Source organism: Haliotis rufescens, unplaced genomic scaffold (assembly GCF_023055435.1).
Source record: "Haliotis rufescens isolate VD_foot unplaced genomic scaffold, xgHalRufe1.0.p SCAF_4, whole genome shotgun sequence".
NCBI classification, from domain to species: domain Eukaryota; kingdom Metazoa; phylum Mollusca; class Gastropoda; order Lepetellida; family Haliotidae; genus Haliotis; species Haliotis rufescens.
The window spans coordinates 48295852-48318227 of NW_025964112.1; the positions used below are offsets into that span (position 1 = coordinate 48295852).

The following is a 22376-nucleotide window of genomic DNA, read 5'->3' on the forward strand; positions in this document are numbered from 1 at the left end:
GGTTGATAGTAAGAGCAATGTCTCATTTATTAAAACAGGTTCCTTTATACAATGTATATGTGTTAGAGTGAGTGAGGTTGCTCTAACCTCGCTTTGAGTAGCATTTCAGTTGTCTCGGCGTATCAGTACGATGTTGGGAAAGCCCGAAGTGGTGCAGGTCTTAGGCGATTACCACCAGTTTGGTGAATTCCACGAGCACGGGTATGGTGCTGACAAACATAGTCATATGCGAGTGAGTGAGGGGTGGGACGGGTGGTTGAGTGAGTGAGTAGATGGATTGGTTGGTGGGTGGGTCGGTGGGTGAGAAAATTCATCTAGTTGACATCGCGAATTAGCATCAAGTGTTTGCACCCATGCGAGGAATCAAAACCCAGTGTTCGATGTGATGGGTAAACGCGCTGTCCATTATGATACACCACCACCCTAAAAAAATAATCACTCGCTGAAGTAACATGATCGCAAAGTTTCACGTTAGTGGGTAAAGCTCTCAGCAGTACACATTACTTCGACATTGCAGGTGGAAAATACATGAAGCTCTCTAAGTATAATGTCGCAATGTGATATATTATATATGATAAACATACCTGTTGTCGTCATTCCATTAACACGCTACGAAAATAGACATGTAACTAGCACGATCCCATCTCATATTAAGTCGACTTGTTACACGTATGATATAAGTCAGTAAGCCAATAAGCGGATTTAGCAAGTACGTGTCAAGTGTCCACGGGATGTCATCAATCAATGGCTATCTATGTCCACGAGGAACAGATATTGATAATGGTGGCCTGTTATTAAATGAGGTTGTGGTTTACAGGCCACCTATATGTCATCAGCCAGAAGAAAGCAATTTATATATACCACTATAAAATCCTCGATTGCGTGTCTGCTTTCTGAAAGACATCGTCGTCGATTGTAAGTGACAACCGTCATTAAGCATCGAATTATTCGGTGAGTTGGGTAAAGCTCTGCTTTGAGCATTACTTCAGTTATACTACCGCGTGTCAGCTGGCAGGTAGTCATCGACACATTCCCATCGCTGCTTTATCCCTAAAAAGGCTTTTTCATGGTGCTATTTCTTGCGATGCTGTACTTCACAACCTTACTGTCAGTTGTAACTGTCGTGTTCCACTGTAACGTATTAAGTCACGTGTTAATTTAGATCTTCCGGTCTGTGGGTATCGCTCGATTGGTGCCTAATAACAAATGTTTACATTTACGAACCAACACATGCATGTTAATGCCAAACCACTGATCATCGTCGGAGTCTTGGATTAAACTGTGGACGAGGATTCAGCGACAGCTGAGAGATGCATCAATGTGCAATGGGGGCACGGGCGGTCCAGTCGTCCAAGGCGCCGCGATTCGCTGTGCAGAGTCGCGTCCCTTGGGCAAGCCAGAAACCTATGATTGTAGGTTCGAATCCCGGTTCGATTATGTTTCTAGGTTTGTCAGCACCATGCCCGTGCTCGTGGGTTTCACCGAAGTGGTAAATGTCCGAGACCTGCATCACTCCGGGCTTTCCTCCCGCATTAAGCCGACACGCCGCGATATAACTGGAATGCTGTTAAAAGCGGCGTTAAACCCAACTCACTCACTTACTCAATGTGTAGTGAATAGCGTTGCCATTGTCCCTTGAGTCGCCGAGTCCTTTTTAACAATGAATAAGGATTACTTCGAACATACCAGATGCGCGAAGATATAAGTGAAAGGGGATATGTGAACAAAGTTAGGACGGCAGTCTTAATGGACCAGTTTTATCAATGGACCATTTCACTTAAATTATCAATGGACCATTTCACTGACATCGTTGCCTATAAAATAAATTGTGTGCTAGCGAAACGTACGAAAGTATATAGATCATTGTTTCTGCAGCCATCAAGCGTCTCCATTCCATAACATTTTACTTGGAGATGTACAAGGCAGTAAAGCACCAAGACACGTCGGAATATGAGAATCAACGACTTCATGATTCAATCGGTTTTCATTTTGCGGAAGATCGAACATTGAAACGCTTCTTCGAGGTTATCTGATAACAAAGGGTTTTGTGTATCATTCTTCTCCAAAGGTTAATATGAATTTGATCTAGTTTCTGAAGTTGCATTGCATTTATCGACAAGCTAGGTGTTATTTCTAACATACTTTAGTAGTATGTTCGTTTTTACATTGTGTCATTATGCTGGTATCACTACTCAGTGAAAGTGATGCATAAACACATTCTTACACCATATTCGGAATCGTACAACAGAAATAACTTATAATCTGGGAAAGGTTTTTTTGCTTCTATTTAAAATTGAAAGCTACACAACATCTTTCCTATTCACTAGAAATATCTGTAAAGAGCAGAGTCGATTTACGATTCTGACTATATCATGAGCATGGGCCTAGAAATCATTATCAAATAGTGATGATACCAGGTGTTCGCGAAAAGGTGAGCATATCCTGCCCCCCCGGTGGCACCCATCACAAACACATGCAAAGACAAGTCAATTGTTTACCTGGAAAAAAAAACACTGGAACATATGGATAAAGTCAAAACAAGGAATTTCATCGGACATCATTTTTGTCATTTGCGTTAATTTTGAAACTGTGCTCCACCATAAAACTCCTTGATAGCTTTACTGAGGCATTGAATGTTGTAACCCTGATCAAAAACTTCTGAGTAAGACGCTCTTTGAAATCGTCTTCGAAAGAGCATGCTAGAAGCTGTGAAATGTGAACACCAAAGGCTGGGGTTTCTTGAATATTGCTCGAAAGGAAGGGAAAGTTGACGATTGGAAAGTTCAAGTCACCCCTTGTAATGCAGTCTTGTTGAGAGTGTTTTGTCACTCTGAATCTTTATGCATGGAACTAAACATGAAACAGATGAGGCAGACTCACTGGGTCTCCTTTGTTTGTAGTTCAGGTGAGTAAATTAGCGGAAGGGAATAGGCTATTTGATGGTTATTGAACGATATCTGGTCATTGATATATCTTAGGCTTAAGTTAAACTTCCTTGCCACATTACCGTGACCAATCCGAGCAGGAATTCCCATTCATTTGCATAAAGAAAGAATGGGAGCACAATTGGTGCCCATGGGAATGCTTACTTCTTCCCTAAATGTCTTACTCACACATTTTAATTGATGTTATCAATGAGGAAGTCCAACATTTCACATATTAAGTCTTTGAAAGGCATTCAGAAGTGATACACATAAGGAAGAGCATTTATGGATGTCAACTTCTTTATTATGAGGAACACAACGTTTCTGATTTCACCTGATGAAGGACTTAGCATATACTCCGAAACGTTGTGTTACTCATATTAAAGAATTTTCTTCCTCATTTTACATTTTTCTCAGTAAACCTCAGATGGCATTTGAATAGAAATTTGAAATTTGTGAATATGATATACATGTGCATGTGATATAGAAACCGCAGCAAAAAAGCAAATTGTTTTCCCTGTTAGTGAAATCGAAACCAGAATAAAAGAAAAAATCAAACTAATTAGTTTCAAAGGTTAAGTTTATTTTTTATTTTTATTTCCGTGGTCCATTCTGTTTATTGGATTCCACCAATGTGTTCTCTGTCTACCGTGTTGTGACAGTATTATCCCTTTGTTGTCAATATTATCCTTTTGTTGTCATCATTTACTCATGTTATCCCACTCATGTATGCAATTGTTGTTACTGTTAATCTTCTACTGTTAACCCTCCACCTACTATATATATTCTGTACTATGTCCCTCATTCAGTCTTGCTTGACAACGGTATAAGGATCTATACCGAAACGACGCTTTTTACAGTATTAAAGAAGTTGTTATCCATAAAATTCTGTATACCTTGTCATCCGTCAACTTCTAGTAATTCCTATCAAACAATTCGTCCATTCATATAATTTGTAGCTATTTTACCCTTTGCGCCAAAGGAAATCTGTTTCGTCAGACACATTGACATTTTATATTTATTAAGTAACTAGTGGCATTGCTGTGCAAAGTGGCGTCCTTTAGGCATGACAGAAACCTTTGATCGTGGATTGAAATTCCGGTTCGCGCCGATTATGATTCTAGGTTTCGCAGCACCATACCCGTGCTCGTGGGTTTCACTTCGGGCTTTTCTCCCATATTAAGCTGACACGCGGTGATAAGACTGGAGTACTTTTAAAAGCGGCGTTAAACCCAACTCACTCACTTATAAATAATTCATCATATGAGCTAGACGGATATCCCGATATTGTGGCCATAGGACCATGGTATTCGTTCTTTATTTTAATTGCACAAACAGTGCTTTATTCTCTCAAGGTTGGGTTTTACCCATTTCCCCTCTTCTAAAAAATGGGAACCTAAACGAAAACGTGTCAGTTAAAGTCTGAACCGGTTAATGTCAGTTTTAATCAAATATTTTCGCAGTACAGTGTGTCCTTTAGACTTAATATTATCTCGTGTCGTAGGGATAACTACGCAAACGCGCATTTCCACCGACAAAAACCTATTGGTTTCATGTTTGAAGTATGCCACAGCATTTCAAACACTCCGCGCTGTTTTTATTATCTAAAATGATTAACCTGCTCTTTCAGTAAATGATCAAACACGGAGCGCTGGGGCTCACGGTTGCAATGACAATAGAGCGCTTATCTAGGTGAAAGGTTAAGACGTTGAATTTTGCGTGGGAGATGATATACCCTCGTATGAACGTGCTGTGTATCTGGGATAACTCATTGAACAACGTGCATAGGAGTAGGACAAGACAACCGTGTGTAGGTTTAAAGGAAGACATTGTGTTTTGTACAGGTAAGGTCGAAGCAACTTCTTTTGCTTGTAGTCGGAATCGTACAAAGGACTCTGCCTTTAGCAGATACTTCCTATTATAATGGACAGGGCTTTGTCGCTTTTATTTTATACAATTGTCAAGGTATATTGCATATTTTATCCATGTAATCGAATCATTTGGCGGTAAATTCCGTTGTGTTCGATACTCGACGGCAGCAGCTAATTTTGTCACACTCGAACAGTGTCTCTCACACAAAGGTACAGGTGTAGTTGTGTCACTGATTGGATACCGTTTCGCATAACAAAGTGCGTGACTGTTGCTCCCATATCAGGTGATCGATTCAGTTTACACTATGACCAGACACATCATAATGCTCACATCACGTAGTCACGCATGTATATATAATGTTCAAACCTATTCTTGTTGCTTCCCTCAGCGCGGTGGGGTAGCCTGGTGGTTACAGCGTTCGCTCGACACGCCAAACGCCCGGGTTCGATTCCTTAAATGGGTGCAACATGTTAGGCCCATTTCTTGTGTCCATCGCCGTTATGCTGCTGGAATAGTGCTAAAACGGCGTAATACTATACTCACTCACACAGCACTGGCTGTGAAAGTAGTCTTTATAAATACAGGAAATACAATAACATTTCATACCAGAAATATATGTGCTACAGTTCCAAGCTTTTCAGCTGTAGTGCATCGCCGTTAATCAGGAATGTAGTATTACTGTAACAGGATAATGGCCACGGGGTAATGTCATTTGTACGGATGTAACCTTGCCTTTCAGGAATTACCCGGGAAGGGATCCTTTCCTGTCTGTCGATGTTTTGCAGGTATAAGTTATGTAGACATGACTGATTTTTTGACTGTGGTCATAAATTTGTGCATTTGTCAGAAATCAACACAAAATGAATAATCCTATCTATTTTGTTTGCTACCAGCTTTATATTCGACGGTCATCAATGAGTGTACGTCCTTGAATTCTCTTCATTTTTTTAGAATTTGTTTATCCATTTTCATTGTAAAAAAGGTACAAACATGAATATATTGAAGCCTTTCTATCAAATGATTTTGCAGAAATTCAGCTTTACATACATCAGTACCTTCAGGATGTATACAATTTTCATGTTACAATGCTTATTAACTGATGCAGCAATAACTTTATACTGTGTAGTAACCTGGAGATTGTGACACTTAAAGTCCTTAACAATGCAAGATGGATCATGAACATCTTCTATCTATCTCTAACTGATAGCTAGTTAACGGTGAAGTAACACTGGGAAACGTATGAGGGCACGATCAAGGTATCTTCAAGTGTAACTCCGTCTCCCGTCTTAACTTGCCTCAGCGGCGGAGCTAAAGGTCGCGATATCACTGCATGAGCCTTCCCGCTATCATTGGGTAATGTTTACACAACTAATGTAAGAGTGTGATAGTTTGACAAAATAGTTTGCGTGTGTCTGCCGGTGTAATGGGTGGGCGAACCTTGAAAATGATACGCCGCGATATTGAGCCAGGTGTGGACATTATGTCAGTTATATTAGGTGTGTGAAAGGAACTGGTTGCTTGTTGCAATTAATTATACATATATTGTAACATTAGGAACAAACACCAGTCATTTACTATACAATCAAATTCGATGTGTTTTGGTTAAAATAGGGTGTGGCCTTTTCTTTTGTAACCTTTTCAGGTGTATTAAGACATCGATGCAACTACCTGCCATAGGGATAAACAAAGATACCTTTAGTCAACGTTTCTTAAAGTATGTCCCACGCACGTTGAAGCTGATAGGGGCGGTAGGGTGGCCTAGTGGTTAAAGCTTTGTTCTCTCGTCACGGGTACAATGTGTGAAGCCCTTTTTGGTGTCCCACGCCGTGATATTGCTGGAATACTACTAAAAGCTGCGTACGCACTGTACACACTGACTCACTCACTGAAGCTGATGGTATTGGTCTGTAGGTTATGGGAGTTGTTACGGGATATCAAACATTGTCACCTGGGTTTAACTGTAATCTTTACTTTGTTCTGCGTTCTACTTTGATGTCTTGGTGAAAAAACAAACTTTTTATTGTTTTGAGTTTGGTAGAATTCCCCTTCTCATAGATATTGAAATAAGAATGATCACATGTTGGTGGAAAGTTGTATCTGGAAAATGTAGTAAACTTTCACACATTGTATACATGCTCTTGTATGAAGATACAAATAACAATGGTAGAATTCACAAATGGCTCACCTTTATTCAAAATATTTTTTGCCAAACTGGCCTGAGCTATGTCTGGCTGTCACATAGTTTTTTATATCATCTTCCTAACTAAAAGTAACACTTTCACTCAAAATACATGATATATATTGGCAAACTTCGAACGCGGATATTGCAAATTCATCTAAATGTTCAACATATCGAGTCTTCAAAATTGACAATAAGTTTGAATCATGTTTATTAAATATTCCCTTTCCTTTTTGCTCTAAAATTTCTCTTCTTTCGAGCATCTATTACCGCTTGCCAATGTGAAATGAAGGATGTTGGTGATAAATACCTTCTTATTTTTAAATGTACATATTTTAATGATGCTCGTAAATTGTATATCATATGTAAATATAGGAACCAACAAAATATGCTCAAAGAAATCTCTGTCCAGATGAAATTTTGTAAAGTCACAGATATATTCATGAAAGCTGGGGCGGTCGGGTAGCCTTGTGGTTAAAGCGTTCTTTAGTCACGACGAAGACCCTGGCTCAATTCCCGACATGGGTACCGGTACAATGTGTTAAGTCCATTTCTGGTGCCCCCCACCGGAAATATTGATAAAAGCGGCGCAAACCATACTCACTCACCCATAATCATGGAAGCTGATTAAGCTCCCGGCTAATCCTCTGTCCGCCTCACTATGCGATCTCTGTTTGTACTTCATATGCCGAGGTCCTCCGCCTGAGTGTAAAAAATCTCTGTTCTGTTCTGTATTTACCTTACTAGAATTCTATTATACCTTTCAAACCATTTTCGTAATAATATGATATACAATACTTTCTTTTGAACATGTGCATTTGAAATTGGTAACTTTGCAAATGATCATACGAAATATCTGCAAAGTAAGTATCTTTTGTCATCTCCAGCGATAACCTATAGGGAGCAATAGTTTCTTCGACGAGACAATCTCAGCCTCATCGTCAAGGTCAAATCCTGATCAAAGATGGGAGCCATGATCTGTCATGTGTTGATGTCCGTTTTGCATTCACGTGTTTGAAAAGTCATTTCAAAAGATTGGTAAAGGGTTGACGTCATTCTCAATTAGTTTCAAAATACATATTCATGTTATGAGGTAAACATGTTATCGTGTACATGTAGATTAATGTTTTACGTATGATAAACAAACATTATTGCACCCTGAATTTGGAAAAGACTTATTTTGATTAATCAGAGGTTTGAAATCACCATAACCACCTCTGATTGAAATAGTGGAATTTGTAGAAAGTATTTCTTTCTCAGTCATTGTCGGTAGGCGCGTCACAAAAAAGTTTATGTTCATTTTTAAGGGTTCAATATGCAGGGTTTTCGTTACTTCAATATCCAAAATATGTGTGGTAATACAGTTTGGCAGTGAACACTATAGAAATCGACAAAGAGGACGTATTTCAAGTTTGGGTGACATCAGAGCTTCCTATTTGGTGTTTTTCTTTTATACGTTCGTGACGTCATCAGTTTCGCTCACAATGTGTCGTCATAATATTATGTGCGGTGTGGACCGAAACTGTGCAAGTCTTGCCTAGTTTTTTTTAAGGGGTGTCCACTTCATGTTGACTTTCAAAGTTTCTGTGCTCCATGCTCGCTTTTAATGCCTGAAAAAATGTTCGAGTGAAGTATTACGTCGGAGAAACTGCTTGAGCATATACAGGACCATATGTTGTTAAAATGCTGCTGTCGGTGTTTCCGTCATTCAAGACGCAACCCAGTCATCATTCAACATATGTTCTAACACCAAGAGTTCGCGTTTTATTTAGTCATGACAGAATGGATATAAACATACTGTCAGTGTGTTTCCATGTATAGCTTGGTTACCTAGCACTACACAGTATGTTAATCTCCAAAACGATTGATGTTAACTTGAAGATTATACACGCGGTACTGTATCAGGATCCAATCAAAACAAGCGTTTGAAAGACACCAGCTTCTGATGCGAGCGCACCCTATTCCTTTAAATCCAGCTTTCCCATGCTTCTATCACAATGACACAGACCGATCTGCAAGAACAACCGCATGTAGGCATCACGCATATTTACACAGAATATCAAGAATGCAAATACAAAAAAATATATTTTGAGAAAACAATAACAAAGTTTAATCATTTGAAAGTAGAAGTGACCCATTTTGCGTTTAATGCTATGTGTAACCCTATTAGTCTAAGCATGCTATTCTCAAGGGTCTTACCTCTTTTTGTTGATTGTTATTGTTTCCTCATTGAGGTGTACGATGCAGCTTTGACTCTGGTCAGCCATGGATCATTCTCTCTGTTTGTTGTACCCACCAGGGTTTTCCAAGTCGTATGTTTGTTACATGGTAAGAAACAGAGGCCAACCCAAACTGAAGGGACAGATTCATAGAATCCAACACCCACGACTCATTTTAAACTTTCAATGATGACTCCTGGTGTGTGGATGTTCTGCTCTACCGGTACCAGCCATTGCAATTCACGGAATTACCTCTTTAGGCTAGCATGGACCGGTCTTGGGATCAAATCCAAGATTCACAATTATTATGTTTTGTCTGTAGGCACCATAATCATGCTGTAAAGGAAAACGCATTGATGCAATTGAAATATTGTTCAGAACAGTGTTAAACCCACTCACTCACCACCGCCGCCGCTAGTGGAAGCCGGAGATCGCAAAAACAATTGGCACAAAAAACATTTACGATTGTCTGAGGAAGATGATATTTCTTTGATGCAAATCTGTAAGTTGATTTGGCAGTTAATTAAAGATATAGATTCAGTTTACTACCATTTAGCCCCACAATTTCGGAGCATTTGGCAACTCAAGATGACCCAAAATCAAAGGGTCTGAAACATTACTCCGGTAGATCGAGAACGTAAACCTAAATCAAGAGGGTTCCAAATTGGATTGGGTTCTGATGTCCGACTGAACAGATCAGACGTTTGCTATCCCCATAAACAAGAATATGAATCCACGGTTACGACCCTCAATTTGATTAGGTCAGAAATTTGCGTTCCACTTAAACAAGAACTTGAACATGAATCCTGAGTTAGGGTTCTGGATTGGATTGGATTCTGATGTTTGTTATTTTATATCGGAGTTTAGATGGTACTTATTAGGAATCATTTGCAACATGTGAAGTTGAGGTGGCTGCTGTCGAGTTTCGCGTGTACTTCACTGTATGTTACGATAACGGTCGATAGCCTTTCAAAGAACACGATAGGGTGAACTCTATAACCAAAGACACAAAGGAAACGCTAGGTTCAAATACACGATTTCATTACAGCTATACCAACTGTACTTAAAAGAGTCACAGTACAAAGCAGTTTCATTCTTTTACATGGTGGTGTGTGCCGTTACACCTTTTCTGTAATGTTAATGACCTGTGTAAATTGTTTCATTCCCAGCGAGATTCGAGATCTCATTAATACGTGTGCAATGAATACGATGTAGATACACTCGCTTAGGTTTAGTGTTATTGGCTTGAGATAAAAATGTATACCATTATGGAAAGGTCGTAGTTACCAATAGGTAGTAATATAAGAAGTAGCAGTAAATGTCAATGTTAGACGTATACTGTTTCAACCCTTGCCTATGTGTCGTTCATTCCTTATATATAACCAGAACAGTGTTTATGTCTTTTCATATCTATATGTAATTAATCATTTTATATACCCGGAAAAAAAGTTGGGCCCGCTAACTAATTTGTATGTATTATTAAAATTTACATGTTTAAAATCGTATCTAGTTATAATTTAAGTTTTTGTATTTTTGTTTTTTCTATACACAAAGTGACATGCTTCTGTTCAAATAATGAAAATGAAATCGATTATCTGATCATTTGTAAGTATTCAATGCCAGAAGCTATTCTTATAATTCCTTCCTCTTTTTCTTTTTTTTCAAATTTTGATGTGGTGCAGTATTCGTGACCATCAGAGGGAATACTTAGTATTCTAGTACAGGTATGATGCAAATGTATGAGATCAATGTCATATGTAGGTATTGACAAAAGATGCATGGGAGTACGGATATATGAACATAAAGCAGTGTGGCGCTTAGATTGTTTCCTGGTGTATATTTATTTATACAGCAAAATAAATGTCGTTTGTCCAGATATATCGCCATACGCATGATCTTGTTTCGGAACGTCAATATATATAACATTATAAGCGACAAAACATTTTCAATAATCATAAGAAATAACTGCAAAAGTCAGAGTCCATTGAGCGATTCCGAATTTAGCATAACAGATACATATGATTCGTGGTTTCGTGATTGTGAACGATACTGTCCATATTGACAAGGTTCCATTCTGCATATCGCACCAAGGGGTAGCGCCAGGTGTCGCATCAGAGACTGTCGAGATTCGTCTATAACTATTCGAGTCGCTAACGTGAATTGACAATGTTGATATTGTCAAACACTCGAAGCAGAGCCAATCGTATAGTCATCGTATCCCAGATCCTATAACTTAATAAATCGCACGAATGGTTAACTGTAAATTACAGCGGGGTAGGATAAGAATAGCACAGGTTTGAAGTAGCAATGTGGCGATTTTGTATTGCCAATGTGGTAGATAAGAACTGGAATACTGTTCAAAGCGCCGTTAAACCCGAACCGCTCGCTCACTAGAAAGTAAGAGTGATTGTAAAAGTATAATTTTTCATCAGCGAACTGAGAAGGCGTAGTGTAGAAAGCACCACTACTTGTGATCATTAACAATGGTAATCAGGGTGCCCATTCTGTCAGTGAAAGGTTACTGTCGCTCATATAACAAATTAAAGGGTGACAGACGAGACCACCTTCTTGTCTTTTCAAATTGTGCTAATTTGATGTATCCCTACGGGGGATTCATGAGAATAAACCTTAATAGATAAAATGTGAGCATATTTCATGAAAGGTGGTCGTTGCAATTATTGCTTTAATATTCCAATTCGTTCTCCTTTTGAAAATGATTATACCCTTAACTGTGTGTTCTGTAATTTGAATGATGAGCCCAAGACGTTTTTGCCCACAATTTAATGTCGAGATAGAATTAACTAACAATCAATATTCCGTGGGCCGACTTCCATAACACACCACAAAGGCTGTTTTCCAAAATCTCTTTTTTAAATACTTTGGTGAAGATTTTCAAGCACGGAATAATGAAGTACGGGTGTTCTATACAACAGCTTTCTCGCTATTATTTCATTTGTCAGAGTGGACGTCCAGAGTCTCAGAAAAACAGACACCGTCCAAATTAGATCAGCTAGAATCCAGGTTTACAATTTGATTTATATAGGAATCTAATTTACATTTGCGGGAATAGTTTCAGTGCCATGCATCGACACACAGGGCGCATTTGTTTTCCTTCCAGAATGAACAAAGTGATGCGGTGTCAAAAAGAATTTCGTTGCCAACATTAGGCCAATAGGTGAACACTGTTCGGCTGGAAATTACTCTGATCTGCAACATTCTGTCACAGCTGTGTTAGTGGGTCTGTCACAATATTGATCATAGACGTCTAATCTGGCAAACAAGATTCTTCACTGTCAAATTATTATGCTTAGTGTGCGGAAGGATGCCTCCTTGTCCTTGTAATGGAATGCCATTATTACCTTCTTTATATGATTTACCTTTTCTTTGTTATGCTTTACCTTATCTTTACTTAGAGACGTCTTCTTCGTGGCATTAAAATATCGCCGTTCATGTTCATAACCAGAATATTCATAAATAAACCACCGAGATATCTAAGAACACTATTGTATAGTATTATACCTGTATTACATGTCTTTCGCGAACACGTAGTATCATCACTATTTGATAGTGATTAAAAAACACAGCCTTATGGTAAAGTTGGGATCATAAAATGGTTTTAGTCCCGATTTCCTGTGGTTAGTGTCACTTTTATTGATTTGATATTAAGTTAGATGTCACCTCACCAACTTTGTGATGTAGATATACAATCATGACTCATCCGCACTCTTAAACCACTGTCAATAAATATTCCATGTTTATGATCTACTATGAAACTCATGATTCGCTTTGTTCATTTGAACTTCCTTCATCTCAATTGAAATCAACAGTTTGATTCTAAAACAGGTTCATCAACATTCCATTCAGCAACATAAGCGTTTCGATCACCCATTCAAACTTTATTCAGAATCGATTGCAGACTATTGTCATTGTTTACACCAGTGCTTGGAAATTCTATTTCCATTGCAAGACCTTTTAACAGAGTTAATTTAAACGAGCACGCTTCTTCTAAGGGGTAGACAGGCCTTGACAAGGTCTTGTTATATTGGTTTCTGTGTTCTAAACCTGCCATTTAGACAATGGATCAATATCATTTTATTTGTGTTTATGCTGCCACCTTTCACACCCAAACCCCACCATTTTCTGTTTCCCCAATTGTATTGCCAATGTATGCAGAACAAGGCCAATAATTAGGTGTCATTTAACCTTCTATCGCTTCCATTAACGACAGTCAACACACCGACATTTGAAGAATGTAATGCTAGCCTCGGCGGACGAATTGGCTCAATATAACGGTGAATGTAACACTTAAATCCACAACCGTCTAGCTGCAGCTAACTCAGGGTGGCGGAACTAGAGTGTGGGTTGTTAACTTGCCAATCTATACCGTATAACACGGTTTTCACTGTCCTGTTTATGAGCCTAAGGAGCTTTGTTGTACCAAATACAGAACCCAGCAGACAAGATCTTCATTTTCTGACAATACGTCATTAATAAGAATATCAAGAAGAACTCTATTTTGAATCAGGCTCCAGGAAACCATAATGCACAGACGTCGTATAACACCCTCGGGTGAATGTCATTCATATGTGAAATAATGTGAACGTCACTGAACTGTCTAATATCATTTTTCAGTTTACGTCGTCGAGTCAACTGTGGCATCTGCATTTACAGCCTCACTTAAAGGGACTTACTGTAGGAAGTATCAATATGCCCATTACAGCAAGTCGTATGTCTGTCGCCTTCTGATAATCTTCAGCGTCTCACGGGGTCGAGTCGTGAGCTGAAGCCTCCAATGTAATGACAATCGACGCCTTTGATTTCATTTTCTGGAAGCAAAGCGGAAAGGGTCTAATTCAGTGAGACTTGTCGCCCCTATGGGATCCCAATAAGCCAAACACTATACTACAGGGGTCTTTCGCAGAGCGTATTTATAATAGATTGTGCGGAGGACAGTCTCGGGAGACCTTCTCTCCGTATTGTTTAACAGCTAATTGCATCATGTATGTTTAAGCGATAAACGATATGTGGTACTTCACTGGTCTTAACAATTTACTTAACATTGACATTTAGTATGTTTTATTATTTTTACATACACAGAACGATAAAGTTACATTGCAAAACAGCTCTGCCACTGAGTTATCTAAATGTCACCCATCCTCCTTGAAGAATCATGAAACTATTAGGTATTTTGTGTTCATTTTGCAAATGACAATATTTCAGTCAGAGAAAGTAGGTAAATCTGTTTTTGTTCTTACCGCGCTTTTTTTAAAATGAATGTTAACGAGAAAACAATGTATTTGAATTCAAATTTATACATTTCCTTTAACTTACCGTCGTCATAACGATCACCACATGTGCAATAAGAACATTTAGAATAATAAAGTAGTGAGGTACAATCGGGGAATGCTCTCTCTACGAATATCTTAGAGAAAGTCACACGACGCTTGCTATTTCCAGCAGTCAAAGTTTTAGTTTAGCTTTCAAGAAGTTTTAGAGTATATAATTATGTAAAGGACATTTCCACATATCAACATTAGTGACAAAATGATGTCCGATGTAATTCTGTATTTTCACTATTACTATACGTTTGCTCAGGTGAGCACTTGCCTTGCCTTTGCAGTGAGTGAGTGAGTGAGTATGGTTTTACGCCGCTTTTAGCAATATTCTAACAATATTACAGCGGGGGACACCAGAAATGGGCTTCACACATTGTATCCATGTCGGGAATCGAACCCGGGTCTTCGGCGTGACAAGCTAACGCTTTAACCACTAGGCTACCCTACTTGCCTTTGCATGTGTTTGTGACTGTACCACCCATGGAGAAGGATACGCTCATCATGTTTGCGAACAACTAATCACTATTTATATTTACGTGTTTTAACACAATGAAACCCCATATCATTTTACATACAAACCAAGGATCTTAAGTGGGAGGAATAGGGCATTGAACCCACGGATCTGAAAAGCAATGCTACATGTTGCGTTGTGGAGCTTTAGGCCACCCGCGTTCCCCAATAGACAATGATGAGCATGTTTATAGTAGGTACACTCTATCTCATACAATTATGTTTATTCACTCATATGTTAATGTTGTCTTTTCTAATAATATACAAAATATAAGTTCCTTTAAATTTGCTATATTTCCTGATAACAAAATGAGCAAGAAACATTCCTTTGTTCAACTGTCAGAATGATTTTACAACAGCTGTTTGTGAAGAATTGTCACATATCAATATTCATTTATTGGTGAACATGTTTGGCACACATGAAATGTTGAAAGCCATCTTTTTATTCCCATGTAGTATAAGCGCTTATCCCACATCAACTTTGAAATATAAAATGTGGCTGGCTTTTCTACCAGTTCTTATGGATATCAACTTAACTTAGCTAAGCATGTGTAAACATCATTGTGGACAGTCACGATTCATTAATTCTTCAATTTATTTTCAAATATCTGACAAAACATTTCCCTCGAACGTAATGGATATATAATGTATTAATGGAACAATACCCAAACAAATATTCGTTGAACGATTTCTGTAAAACAATCGTTGCTTCTTTTTAGCATGTGTGTGTGCGCCTCCGTTCAATTACAATGGCATTACTCTGGCTTATCGTTTGCGAAAGACGCACATAACATGTGCTCAAATGTACTCTGTGGCATCTCATCCATGTTTGTTAAAACAAATGTATTACATAATACAGATAAATAACATCAATATACACCTGCCACACGGTCCTGCATGGTAATTATTTAAAGTGTTTTCTTTGGAAGAGGTTTGACGAATAAATAAATCTGATAAATGACACTAAGGGAAGGATGTCTAAATTGAATTGAATCGAAATCATCCCTAAAATCGGCTACATTGGAAACGTAAAGGTCGTGGTACCTACACTATGTAGAAAACCAGACTTTGGCTTTAAATCATTTGAGTAATGAAAAAGCACAAGCCGCAAAGGCACATTTCTTTCTGAATTATCTGTTTGTTTGGCAATGCATTTGGGGCATCATTGAATAGCCGCCAGTTGTTTATCGATTCTGCTGACTGTATTCGTGCTCTCTTGATTAGTTATGACTTATCCTTCATTTTTCATATTCCAGCTTTATTTTTTTCTACGCTTATCACTTTATCTCCCTTGGGAGAGAGACAGCCAGTCGGCACTTATTCACAATCCTCATCTGAATAAGACATAACAACTTGGCCAAACTCGTTATTGTTAATACGACTATAGATTGAGATAATTAAAATGTCATATTTGTTTTCTCTACTTTTATAGATTGGTGTATTACAAATAAGTATTTGATTCTGTTAGCACTTGGCTGCAAATGGGACAACAAGGCGATTCGTAATGTTTTTGGCACCGTACATTTGTTGCAGATTCTAGATGAGACAGTTTGTCTCTAATACGTATTACATAATGGCACGCTTCACAAGCTGACTGTAGTGTGTTATGGTACTGTGTTCCAATGATACAAATGAAACAATGCTCATGTTTAACATAGCATTGTGAGAGTAAACTGGTAGGATGTAAAACAGCATTGATCAGTGTATTAGTTATATCCTGTTTTAGGAGCTTAATGTTGGAGGAAAGCCAAAAGTGATGTGGTTCGCAAGCGTTAAATATATATTTGATTTGCTGAAATAGTACAAAAAAAGTAATATGTGTTTGATCATGAGTAAAGGGAAACATATCAATTGAAATATTGTGCAGTTAATGAATGGCTGATTTCAATCTATTGACTCATGACTGGAGCCCTGTGAAATCTGCTTCCGATTTCAACAATCTTCGTCATGGCATACACCAAAACCGGAAATCCATTAGGAGACAGTGCCCCAGAGTGTCAGATTACCCCTAAACCACAGTTCCAATTGCTGGACTAATATAAAATGCACATATCTATGTAATGGTATTGGATGACTTTCATATGTACGAAAATAAAATAACGCTTTAATGATTACTATTACTGTTACTCAGCGCACTAGATCCAAAGGATTTGGTCGTTACTTGAGTTCCATTGAGACTGTGACCGATACGCCATTGATAGCCGTGTGGGCCGAGAGAAGTAATGAACTGAGACAACTCCGGTAGTGTTGGAATACCAATATATGACGCCTGATAAATAGCTTTCGTATACCGGCTCAGAAGTTTAACGTATACAGCATAACATCCTCTTGTTGTTTCACTAGGGTCGGTCTTTTGCTACTCTTTACTACATTTTTTTCATATCTTCTCCTGTTCTTCAAATTTCTATCCTTCTTTGAACATCATTGTTGCATATGAAGCATCTTTGCCACAATCTGTAACGCCACATCCGCTAAGTCCAGCAGTGAATTAGAACTTCTTCATCTGTTATGATAATATAATCATCCATGACCATTAATGATATATGGAAATACACCAAGGAGATGATGATTTAACTTCTTAGCAAATATGAAATTGAAATGATACATTCTAGTCCACGGACTTAATACTTAAATTGCCGGCCCTCGCAGCGGTTAGAAAAGTCCATTCTACAGACACAGGAACTAACATTATTATTGTCAGAGAAAATTCAATACAAGTCTGCCTCTACCTGTATGTCATATTTACATTGCCAAGTTCGAGACATTTTCTTTGTCCTTTAACGGAAGGCGTGAGTGGTTATGGCTGAAGAAAAGCGAATCAACTAATGGAGTTTTAGAGCTCTTTGTTTACACAGCGATGCGAACATGTGGAGGGATCTATGGGCCCTCTATATGACGGCTCGAGACATTGCAAGCATACATGAACGTAAATAGGGCTGCTTCATTAATGATAGAAAATGCGAATAATAACGAATAATTTCTATACATCTCTTGCTCATGTAGGGTTATTTGAAGCCTCGTTTCGAGAGGTTATCGATGTAAATGTAGGTGTCTTACACAGGTGCTGGTATTACTGACAAAAAGTATTGTCACACCTTGTTTTCCATTAAGGTTTGGCTGCACTTTTGTTTAGTGTCTGTCAGAATTTTGTATCAGTTACTTCGAGAATGTATTAATATACGTATGCATACATAGTACAAACGTGATCGTATTCTTCTTTCTGAAACACTCATTTTAACCAGGTCATCCTGTGTTTCATCCAATAGAATGCAACTTACAACTAACCAATGCATTACTAGGACTTTGTCGTCAGTTACCTTTTACTTTTATCATGAATTAAATAATTCTGCGGTTCAATATCCATCAGTAATATAAACAATGGTTTGGATCGTTAATATAACAAACCGTTTGATTTGTTTATACAAAACTTCCGAACCCTTCCGAAAAGACAACATCTGTTTTTGATTGTTTGGGTTTTGTATAGAAATCACAAGAAATGTGGGTATGTGCAGGAAACAAAAGCAATAGATTGATGCCAGAAATACATGCGTCCGGTCATTTGACCGGATATGGGATTTTCACACGCTGTATAAATCGATGTATCAAGAGACTAAAGACACTTCCACTCATCCGTCCACTGAGTGCCTGCCATTCAACTGTTATATAAACGACGAACCCAGTGAAAACAAAGTATTTTATAATTGCAAAATACCGACTCGTATTAATGAATTTTTCATTAAAATAATCCAGGGTAAACAACATTTCGTTCCTTGAAACATATCAATACATGTATACATGTGTCCATTTATTTCTTACCCGGGTGAAAATGTTTAATGCAATGGCTACATGTGAATTTGTTTTATATCATAAATGAGCTCTGCTATACATATTTTTATGCTTAGTTCAGCGGATAATGTATTTTGCTTCTTCGGAGATTTTGTTGTGATCATGGAAAGGGTTTTGTCACTTTTATAATTTAGGTTAATGCAATGCAAGGACAATATAATGTTTCTTTAAAAAATCAAAGAATCCATTTATGGTTATAGGTTCACAGGTGAGTTTAATCGTATTGCTTTGTACTCTAAAGGTTAGCGTCTACGTATTGATATTTAAAACTTAAAACGTCTAAATCGATCAAAATGCAAACAATAAAAAATATGATTTGTTTTGTAAACCTGAAGACAACTTTTTTCATGATGTGGGGGTAATACTTCAGTTGACCGCCAGGAACATCCTCAGTGATTGACGGGCAGATGAAGTAATGCGTTACCTAGACGTCAAAAGAGGTGGCTTTACTTTTAGCAAAAGATTTCTGTTGATTATGGAACTGTTTTTGTCGGGGTAAGTCTAGCTGAGAAATATAATTATATTTCATGATGATTGAAGAAACAGCGCCTGTGCTTTGCTTTGTTTATATTTTACGAAGGGTTATTTTAAAATGTGACGATATTTCATTGCATTGTCACAAATAATTGAATATACCGTCACGCAACGTCCATGAGTTTATTAAAGGATGCATTTGATGTTGTTAAAACAGAGAGTAGCTTTTGACAATATTGTTTTATCTGACGGCACAGAAACATTCTTTATTAGATCCTTGATAACTATTTATGGAAAAGCTGAATATAATTACGGAATAAAAGAATATTTCTCTTCAAAATAAATCTCGAGTTTGGGCTAACATATTGATTCATACGTTTTATTTGTGAAAATATCATCAAAGTAGGATGGCATTTTGTGTTTTGTGTTTAGATAGATAAATGTTAATTAGATTTTTTTATGGAACTTGTATTAACTGTTCAGCAAACAGGACTGTATCTGGAAGTGGTATTATAGAATATATGGCAGCAATGAAGACTGAGTTGACTTATTAATCTCAACCTTTTTAATTCGTTAATTTCGTTTCGGTACAGGCTCTGGTACCTAGCGTGATAAATGAGAACCGAAACGTCGCATAGACAAATATAGACACTATTCATACGCCAACTCTGACTTCATAAATCAGGACTGTGAGAAATACAAGGATAAATCCATTGGTGAACTTTAGTATCCAGTTAACCGTTATGCACCGCGTTCGTTGACTAAGTCCCACTGAATAATATATACAGTCAACATTTAAGTATCTGCGCCCAGACCGTACAGTATTCTTCTTAGACAGTATTAGTCTAAATAAAAAAAACACGGAAACATATGGCACAAGTCAAAATAAGGAATTGCATCGGACATCATTTTTGTCACTGATGCTTCAAATTTGGAAATGTCTTCCACGTCTACCATAAAACGTTTTGAAAGTTTTGCTGAGACCTTGAAAGTAGTAACCTGAATAACTGTATGAAGGATATATTTCAAATGATTATGTTGCAGAAGTCTGTATATATAATTGTCTGGACACTTTTAGGCGTGTTATAACACTCTAGAACAAGGTAGCTGACCCAAACTTGAGTAGTCTGAATTCACGTCCACCACATTACCTGTCGTAATCTAAAACCCTCATTTAGAAACGTCTGGGGATCTTAACAGATACTAGACAAATACAACGTTTGATGATGGCGTTATTTTACACTTCATTCCCAAAAATACTGGTTCGACAGGCACTAACACGATCCTTCAATTCTGTGAAAAGTCGTTGACACCCCCAGGCAAGGATATGGTAAGCTTTCTTATGGAAGGAGGGAATCGTTTCTGCTACCGAAATGCGAAGTCTCATCGTTGTGTCGTTAAAAATACCCTCGCCTTTGCAAGGAGACATGACTGTTGCGGTTGCTTATCTCTGAGACGTGTTCGTGCAGATTTTATCCTTGTTGCAGTCACTACAATAAAAGCACACTGTTAACGTACAAATTGGGAAATACATACTTTATACTCAATCGGCTATGATGGGGTTTTGTCATTAAAGAAACGTAAATTCTGAAGTAGATGAATATTACATTGACAACTTGTGATTACCTGTCCAGTACTTGCTTTGTGTAGTACATTTTTCTTTCAACAAAGATGGTGAATGACCCCAATCTGTTTCTGTTTCAAGACTTCCGTGGTCTTGGGGTAGTGAGCCCGCCCGGAGAGCGGAAGGTCGGGGTTCGATCCCCGGCAACGTCATACTAAAAGATGTTAAAACTTGTTGGTACTCTGCCTGGCGCTCAGCATTAAGGGGCATGCAAAAATCTTCAACGCGACGTTAAACTCCATTTCACCTCACCTCACATGTTCTATCCTGTGTGCTTTTTTAGTATGCTGCAAACTTGTTCTTCTATATTTGTTTGTTTTTCTCGCATAAGTACCACGATATACAAAAATACGTTTTCAGTACTTTAAATGTACTTTAAATTGACAACCCATTTGTACCTTGAAACGGTTCCCTTCCCCTCCTAAATATTTTCCTACCCCTCTACATTCAAATCTCAAACCCCAATTACGGAGGGCAAAAATCAAATACCCACTGTACGCTGTGGGTGTGGGTGTTAAGAATGTGTTTGTGTAAGGACAACCCCGGTGTTTGTGAGCCTCGGAAACCAGATGTAAGGTTAATCTCTTGGAGGCTTCGTGAAGCCATAGCAACATCCCAGCTCCAGTACCCTTTGACCCCAGACCATTGGTCTTGTCTGTGCCTCCGGGCGATGGTCATCATTTGCACATTTCATAAACACACCAGCTCTGATCATGGCGCATCTGAGTATACAACCCGCTTCCGTTAAATGATGGGAGTCGAGTTAAATACACTCGATGGTGTCTGCAGTCTGCCTCGTTGGAAGCATCCACTCTTATAGGTAGTGAAGATTAAATGGGCAAGCACGTTAGTGATAATTATCACCCCCTAGACGTGATAGGACAAACTGGTAATTGTGATGTTATATTTGCCAAAGGGGACGAATAAAACAGTGGTGTGTCTTGTTCGCGTGAAGGACATGCGAGTAAATTACTTGAATGCTTGGTTTTGTATGTGTACGTTCGACAACCTCAGTGTTAGAATACAGCTTTATCACGTAATCAAGATTTTAATTAGAGTTTGTCTTGTTCACAATTGTAATCATGTTGCATGAGTGAGCACTGTTCTACGCTACCTTTAGCAATATTCAAGCAATAACACAGCGATGGAGCACCATAAATTTGGTTTAACCATTGTACTCATATGGGTTCGAATTACGTTCCCCCCGATAGTGTTTCTAGATTTGGCAGCACCATACCCGTGCTCGTGGTTTTAACCAAAGTGGTAAATATCTTAGACCTGCATCACTGGAAAGCTGTTCGAAGCGGCGTAAAAGACAACTCACTCACTCACTCACTCACTCACTCACTCACTCACTCACTCACCCACCCTCCCACCCACCCACCCACCCAC

At 38.3% G+C, this 22376-nt stretch overlaps 1 protein-coding gene across 1 annotated transcript in view; it reads left to right on the top strand.

Moving 5' to 3' along the window:
• Positions 1-4614: 4614 nt before the first annotated feature.
• The window catches only part of LOC124151735 (allatotropins-like), a 29235-nt gene continuing 11473 nt past the window's right edge, over positions 4615-22376 (top strand). The window contains exon 1 of the mRNA XM_046524340.2: positions 4615-4768. The gene's annotated coding sequence lies outside the window, so the exon portion shown is untranslated. The remainder of the gene's footprint in view (positions 4769-22376) is intronic.